Genomic DNA, 6,665 nt, shown 5'->3' with positions numbered 1-6,665 from the left:
CTGCTCAGTGACAGGGGAGTCCTTCAATCAATAATGGCTCTAGGTGACTGTTGGCACTGCTTCTTCCAGGAGGAGGATGCTACTTCTTAACAGTTCCTAGTCATCTAGATAGATGCTTTCTTCAAATTATGGATTGAAACATTCCCAATGTATAGTATTAAGAAATTTCCACGTGAAAACAGTTTTCAATGTTATATAATTGGGTCACCAAAAGATTATTTAATTGCCTCAGAAAATACCTACATTTATCTTTGCTTTTACTAGTATGGGGTTAAAACTCAGTGGGACTGCATGTTTGTGTGCTGATTGTATTCCATTAGAAAAGATAAACCCCATGCCTAAAAGACACTCAGGAAATGCTGGATATTCTTAGTCATCAGAGAAATGCAAATAAAACAACTCTGAGATTCTATCTTATACCTGTAATAATGGCCAAGAACAAAACCACTGATGACAACTTATTTTGGAGAGGTTGTGGGGTAAAGGGAACACTTCTGCATTGCTGGTGGGGGTGCAAGCTGGTACAGCCCCATTTGGACATCAGTATGGCGATTTCTTAGAAAATTAGGAAACAACCTTCCTCATGACCCAGCACTTTGGGGTATATACCCAAAGGATGCTCAACCATACCAAAAGGACATGTGCTCTACTATCTTCATAGCAGCGTTGTTTGTCATAGCCAGAACCTGGAAAAAAAAACTAAATGTCCCTTGACTGAAGAATGGATAAGGAAGATGTGGTATATTTACATAATGGAGTACTACACAGCAGAAAAAAATAATGACATCTTAAGATTTGCAGGCAAATGGATGGAACTAGAAAATATCATTTTGAGTGAAGTAACCCAGACCCAGAAAGACAGTTATCACATGTGCTCACTCATAGGTGGTTTTTAAACATAAAGGAAAGAAAACCAGCCTACAAACCACAATCGCAGAGAACTTAGACAACAATGAGGACCCTAAGAGAGACATATATGGATCTAATCTGCATGGGAAGTAGTAAAAAAACAATATCTCCTGGGTAAATTAGGAGCATAGAGACCATGGAAAAGGGCTTAAGGGGAGAGGAGAGGAAGAGAGGGGAGCAGAGAAAAAATGTATAGTTCAATAAAATCAATAAAAAAGAAAAGATAAACCCCAAAGTAAGTATTTTGCTGATCTATAGGATGTTATTTTATTCAACCTACCCAACATGTTCTAGCATTCTTTCTGAAACTATGTGTAACTACCCTCACTTCTCTGTAGGCTGCTTTGTCTAGCTTGTTATCTTTCCAGGTGTCTCATCAGTGGGTTCATACACCTCTGAGTCACATGATTCTGTATTTGTAAAATGGTACTGTATGAATGTGAGTGTCCCCAAGAAGCTTAGTGTTTGAACACTTGGTCCTCAGTTTCAGGTGCTGCTTAGGGAGGTTATGGAATAAATAAAGCTTGGAGCCTAGCTAGCAGAAGCAGAACGCTAGGAGCAGGCCTACTCCTACTGTTTATATTACCTCTGAATCTGGTCTGTGTTCTCGATGAAGAAATGGTTCTCTACGCAACCACAAGCAAAAAAACAAAAAAAAAAAACTTTTTCTTTAAGATGTCTCTTAAAGTATTTTGTCACAGCAATGAGAAAATTAAATTAATATGCATGGGAATTGTGAGTCTTAATTTTTAATTATGCATAACATCCTCATGGAAGTATCTTAAAATTATTCAATTTTTGTGAGATCCACAGCCTCACTTACTTTTTCTGTGTTATTTATTTTTTATACTATTATCCTGGGTCCATGAAGAAAGTTCACCTTTTATCTGCAAATGGCAGATACTCAAAAATATAATTTGATTGTAGGGAAAATACAAGTAAAAGTTGACTTTTTTTTAAAATGGTGAGCATTACTTTAAGAAGGAATTTTAATTGGTAAAATTTCTTTATACCACTATTTAAAGTATAGGTCTTTTCTCATATTTTGTTTATAAATAGAACTTCAGAAACCTTCAGTGATCATGCTTAGCTTTGATATATTTTTTTAATTTTTACAAAATCATCTGAGGAGGCCATTTTTATCACTAAAGGGAGGGCCTCAGCATTATCAACAACCACATTTACATCAGTTATTATAACAAGTTAGGTCAACCAAAACAAAATACTTGTATAGAAAGCAAATTGGAAATTTTACAACATAATTTTGGTATATACAAACAAAACACCTCTGAGAAGGGTGTAAATACAATGCTATGATTCGATGTCATTGTTTACTTTCTTCGATATGTATGGGTGTTTGGCCCACATGTATGTTTGTGTGCCATGTGAGTCCCTGGTGGCCACAGAGATCAACCCTCCTAAAACTGCAGTTAACAGATGGCTATAAGATGCCCCATGGGTGCTAGGAATTGAACCCAGGTCTATTAAAGCAACAAGTTCTTTTAATCACTGAGCTGTCTCAACAGTTCCCAATGTTTTATATATATATATATATATATATATATATATATATATATATATATATATAATTTTTATTGCGATATACGTTTTTCTCTGCTTCCCTCCCTGCCTCTCCCCACTCTTTAACCCTTTCCTAAGATCTTTTTCTACTTCCCATGTATATTAGATCCATGTACGTCTCTCTTAGGGTCCTCATTGTTGTCTAGGTTCTCTGGGATTGTGATTTGTGGGCTGGTTTTCTTTGCTTTATGTTTAAAAACCATTTATGAGTGAGTAAATGTGATAACTGTCTTTCTGGGTCTGGGTCACCTCACTCAAAATGATGTTTTCTAGTTCCATCCATTTGCCTGCAAATTTCAAAATGTCGTTATTTTTTCTGCTGTGTAGTACTCTGCTGTGTAAATGTACCACATTTTCCTTATCCATTCTCTGATCGAGGGGCATTTAGATTGTTTCCAGGTTCTGATAATGACAAACACTGTTGCTATGAACACAGTTGAGCGCATGCCCTTGTGGCATGGTTGAGCATGCTTTGGATATATACCCAAAAGTGGTATTTCTGGGTCTTGAGAAAGGCTGTTTTCTAATTTTCTGAGAAATCACCATGGTAGTCAGTAGTTTTCTAATCATTCTGCTGGAAGGGTATTAGCTTATACTATATGCTGTGGATTATGAGTTTCTTGTGATTTCAGTGTGGTTTGTCTCCCAGAGTTTGTGAACCCTTTGGAAGCTTGGTCCCTAATGGGACAGCACTGAGAGGTGGATGATGGAGGCCTAAAGAGGAGTGTTCTAGTGGGAGTTGACTATGTGATGGAGGCTCTCTGCCAGAGGCAGCGAATTCTGTCTCAGGTCACTTAGGTGGTCATAGAACTACATGAGGCAGTGGTTCTCAACCTTCCTAATGCTGCAACCCTTTAATATAGTTCCTCATGTTGTGATGACCTCCAACTATAAAACTGTTTTCATTTCCACTTCATAAATGTAATTTTATGATTGTTATGAATCACAATGTAAATATCTGAAATGCAAAATATCTGATATGTGATCCCTAAAGGGGTCATGATCCACAGGTTGAGAACTGCTGCTACGAGGTAAGGCTGCTCTGTGTCTGTTCCAGGCATCACACACACACACTTCGCACTCCCAGAAGTTTCTAACATACGATGTCATCCACCATGAGAAGCAGTGACTAAGCAGGTGATGTCATCTGCTAGGAGAGGCTCTGACTAAGAAGGTGGTGTCATCATATACTTGGACAAGAAGTGCGAAACAAAATAATTTTCTTTTTTTTTTTTATAAAGTACCCAACCGTGGAGCTTCCTTTCTGTTACTATGATTAACTATCCCACCAAAAGACACAGAGGACAGAGGGAGAAAGAGTTTTGCAGCTTAGAATTCTAAGTTAAAGTTCATCATCGTAGAGAAGCTGGTCACATCACATGCAGTCTAAAGCAGACAGAAATTAATGCATACATGCTGGCTCACTTGGTTGTGCTCAGTGTGACTTCATCGTTTGTAATAACAGAGGGCTCCTTGCCCAGGTAACAGTGCCCTAAACTGGGCTAGGTCTCTGAGAGTTTAAGTTGTATCGAGTTGACACGCTAACCATCAAATCAGACCCAACGTTTTGTGATACCAGCACAAATCGAACAGGACCCTACTGGATAAAACACAAGCCAGGAGCTGGAGAGATAGATCAGTCATAGAGAATAATTGCTGTTTTCACCAAGAACTTGAGTTCAGTTCTCAGCACACATACTGAGTCTCACAACTTCCTGAAGCTCCAGTTCCAGGAGTCTGACACTTCTGAACTCGGGTAGGTACCTGCACACCCATGTACATACCTGATGTGGGATGTCCTTCTGTATGCTGCGAATATGTATTGCTTTTATTGGCTGATGAATAAAGCTAATTTGGCCAATAGTCAGGCAAAATAGAGCCAAGCAGAGGTACAGGTAAAAAAAGAGCAGTGTCAGATAGATGCTATCAGCCACTAGGAAAGTAAGATGTGAATTAATGAACCATGAGCCTCATAGTAATATATAGAAGAATAGAAGTGGGTTAATTTAAGTTATAAGAGATAGTTAATAATAGCCTGAGCCAACAGGCCAAACAGTTTGCAATTAATATTAGACCTCACAGCAGTTATTTGAGAACTGTCAGGCAGGAGAGAAACCTGATAGATTTGGTCCGCCCCTCTTGTTCCGGAACAGACACCACTGACTTAACAAGATGCAATGTACAGTTTCAGTGTCAGTTCGTCTTGGGACAAACCATCTGTCCAGATGCTTGAGAGGGATTGGTGCAGTTATAGTAGGGTTTTAATCACCATGATGACTGACTTGCTGTGGTTCAAATTATGACTTCTCCACTTCATGGTAGAGTGAAAGCATTATGAATTTAGTAGAAGCCACACATTGCTTTTCAGTTGAGCACTGAGTGGGTTTTCAAATCATGTCTGGCCCAGAGCAAAAATGGACCTCAAAAGCAACTGGGGTGAAAATGCTGAAAACTTTGATGATATGAATTTAAAGGAGTCTCTTCCTTGAGGCATCTATGCTTTGATTTTGAGAAGCCTTCAGCTACTCAGAAGAGAGCTATAATTCCTTATACTGAAGGGTGTGATTTGATTGTTCAAGCTCTGTCAGGTACTGGCAAGACAGCCACATTTGCTATTTCCATCCTGCTACAGTTAGAGACTGAGTTTGAGACACAAGCACAGTTCTTGCCCCCACCAGAGAACTGACTCAACAAATCGAAAAGGTAATTTGGGCTCTTGGAGATGAGATGGTAGCAACTTGTCATGCCTGCACTGGAGGAACACGTGTCCGAAATGAAATGCAGAAGTTGCAGGCTGAAGCCCCTCATATTGTTGGTGGTACACCAGAGAGAGTATTTGATATGCAAAACAGAAGATACTTTTCTCCAGAACGGATCAAGCATTGTTTTGGATGAAGCAAATAAAATGTGGAGCCAAGTATTTAAGAATCAAACCTATGAGATTTCCCAAAACTTAAAAACAAGCTCTCAGGTTGTGTTGCTTTCTGCCACAATGTCAACTGATGTGTTATATGTGACTTGTTGGTTCCCGGCCACTTAGCCCAAAAATTATCACACAGAAACTATATTATTTAAAACACTGCTTGGCCAATTACTTAGGTGTATTGCTAGCTAGCTCTTACATCTAAGAATTAACCCATCTCCATTATTTTATATTTCATCATGAGGTTTGTGGCCTACTGGCAAGGTTCTGGCATCTGTCTCCAGCAGGGCTACATGGCTTCTCTCTGACTCCACCTTTCTTTCTGCCAGCATTTAAGTGTAGTTTTCCCCACCTACCTAAGTTCTGCCCTATAAACAGGCATTTTCTTTAATCACCAGTGGTATTCACAACTTACAGTGGGAACTTGCACATCAAATGTGGCTGACCATATTTAATTCCTGGGATGAGATAGTTTAAATGCAGTGCTCACTGTTGCTGAATGGGCAATCATAACATTCACCATGCATCTTTGAGAAAATTTGAATCTTGTCTCAATATAATGGATCACAAATACAGATTCTGGGAGTAAAGTGACTCTAGTTCTGAGCTCTTGTGAGGAAAGGCATTGACTTTATCCTCTTTAGAGTTAGACTATTGAGGTGGGTATAAAAAGATGGGTTCTGTAAAATCTTTTTTTTCTTAAAGCTTAATTTACTAGTTATGTAGAAATGGTTGTATAAGATGTTCTCTGTGGGATTTCCCTCTGTATGCTATGAACCATTGATAAATAAAGAAGCTGCTTTGGCCTATGGCAGGGCAGAATAGAGTTAGGCAGGAAAGCTAAACTGAATGCAAGGAGAATGAGGCAGAATCAGGCAGACAGGGAGCAGCGGCGCAGTCGCGGCGCCGGTGGAGCGACACAGCGCTGCAATCAAAATTAGGCTCTGGGGGACCGGCGGCAACAGAAGCAAGCTGCAGCGGGGACCGGCGTGGAGGCAGAGGCAAGCGGCGGGGTCCAGAGGGGTCCGGCAAGGCAGCAGTGGGGACCGGCACAGCTGGCACGAGGCGGGGAAGGGCACGCAAAAAGGAGAGCAGACATCCCACTGCGGTTGGATCAAAGAGGTAGGCCCCCTACGCAAAAAGGAGAGCAGACATCCCACTGCGGTTGGATCAAAGAGGTAGGCCCCTTGTTGGCAAGGTCACTGGCAAACGGGGAGTCTGGTCCTGACACTGAAGTCCTTCGGAAGGGTGA

General features: G+C 40.3%; 1 pseudogene; it reads left to right on the top strand.

Annotated features, from left to right (window-relative positions):
* Positions 1 to 4,904: 4,904 nt before the first annotated feature.
* Positions 4,905 to 5,530, top strand: LOC101995269 (annotated as a pseudogene).
* The last annotated feature ends 1,135 nt before the right edge of the window (positions 5,531 to 6,665 follow it).

Source organism: Microtus ochrogaster, chromosome 19 (genome assembly GCF_000317375.1).
Source record: "Microtus ochrogaster isolate Prairie Vole_2 chromosome 19, MicOch1.0, whole genome shotgun sequence".
Classification (NCBI taxonomy): domain Eukaryota; kingdom Metazoa; phylum Chordata; class Mammalia; order Rodentia; family Cricetidae; genus Microtus; species Microtus ochrogaster.
Note: the sequence above shows the minus strand (reverse complement) of the source record. Positions and strands in the feature narration are given on the sequence as shown.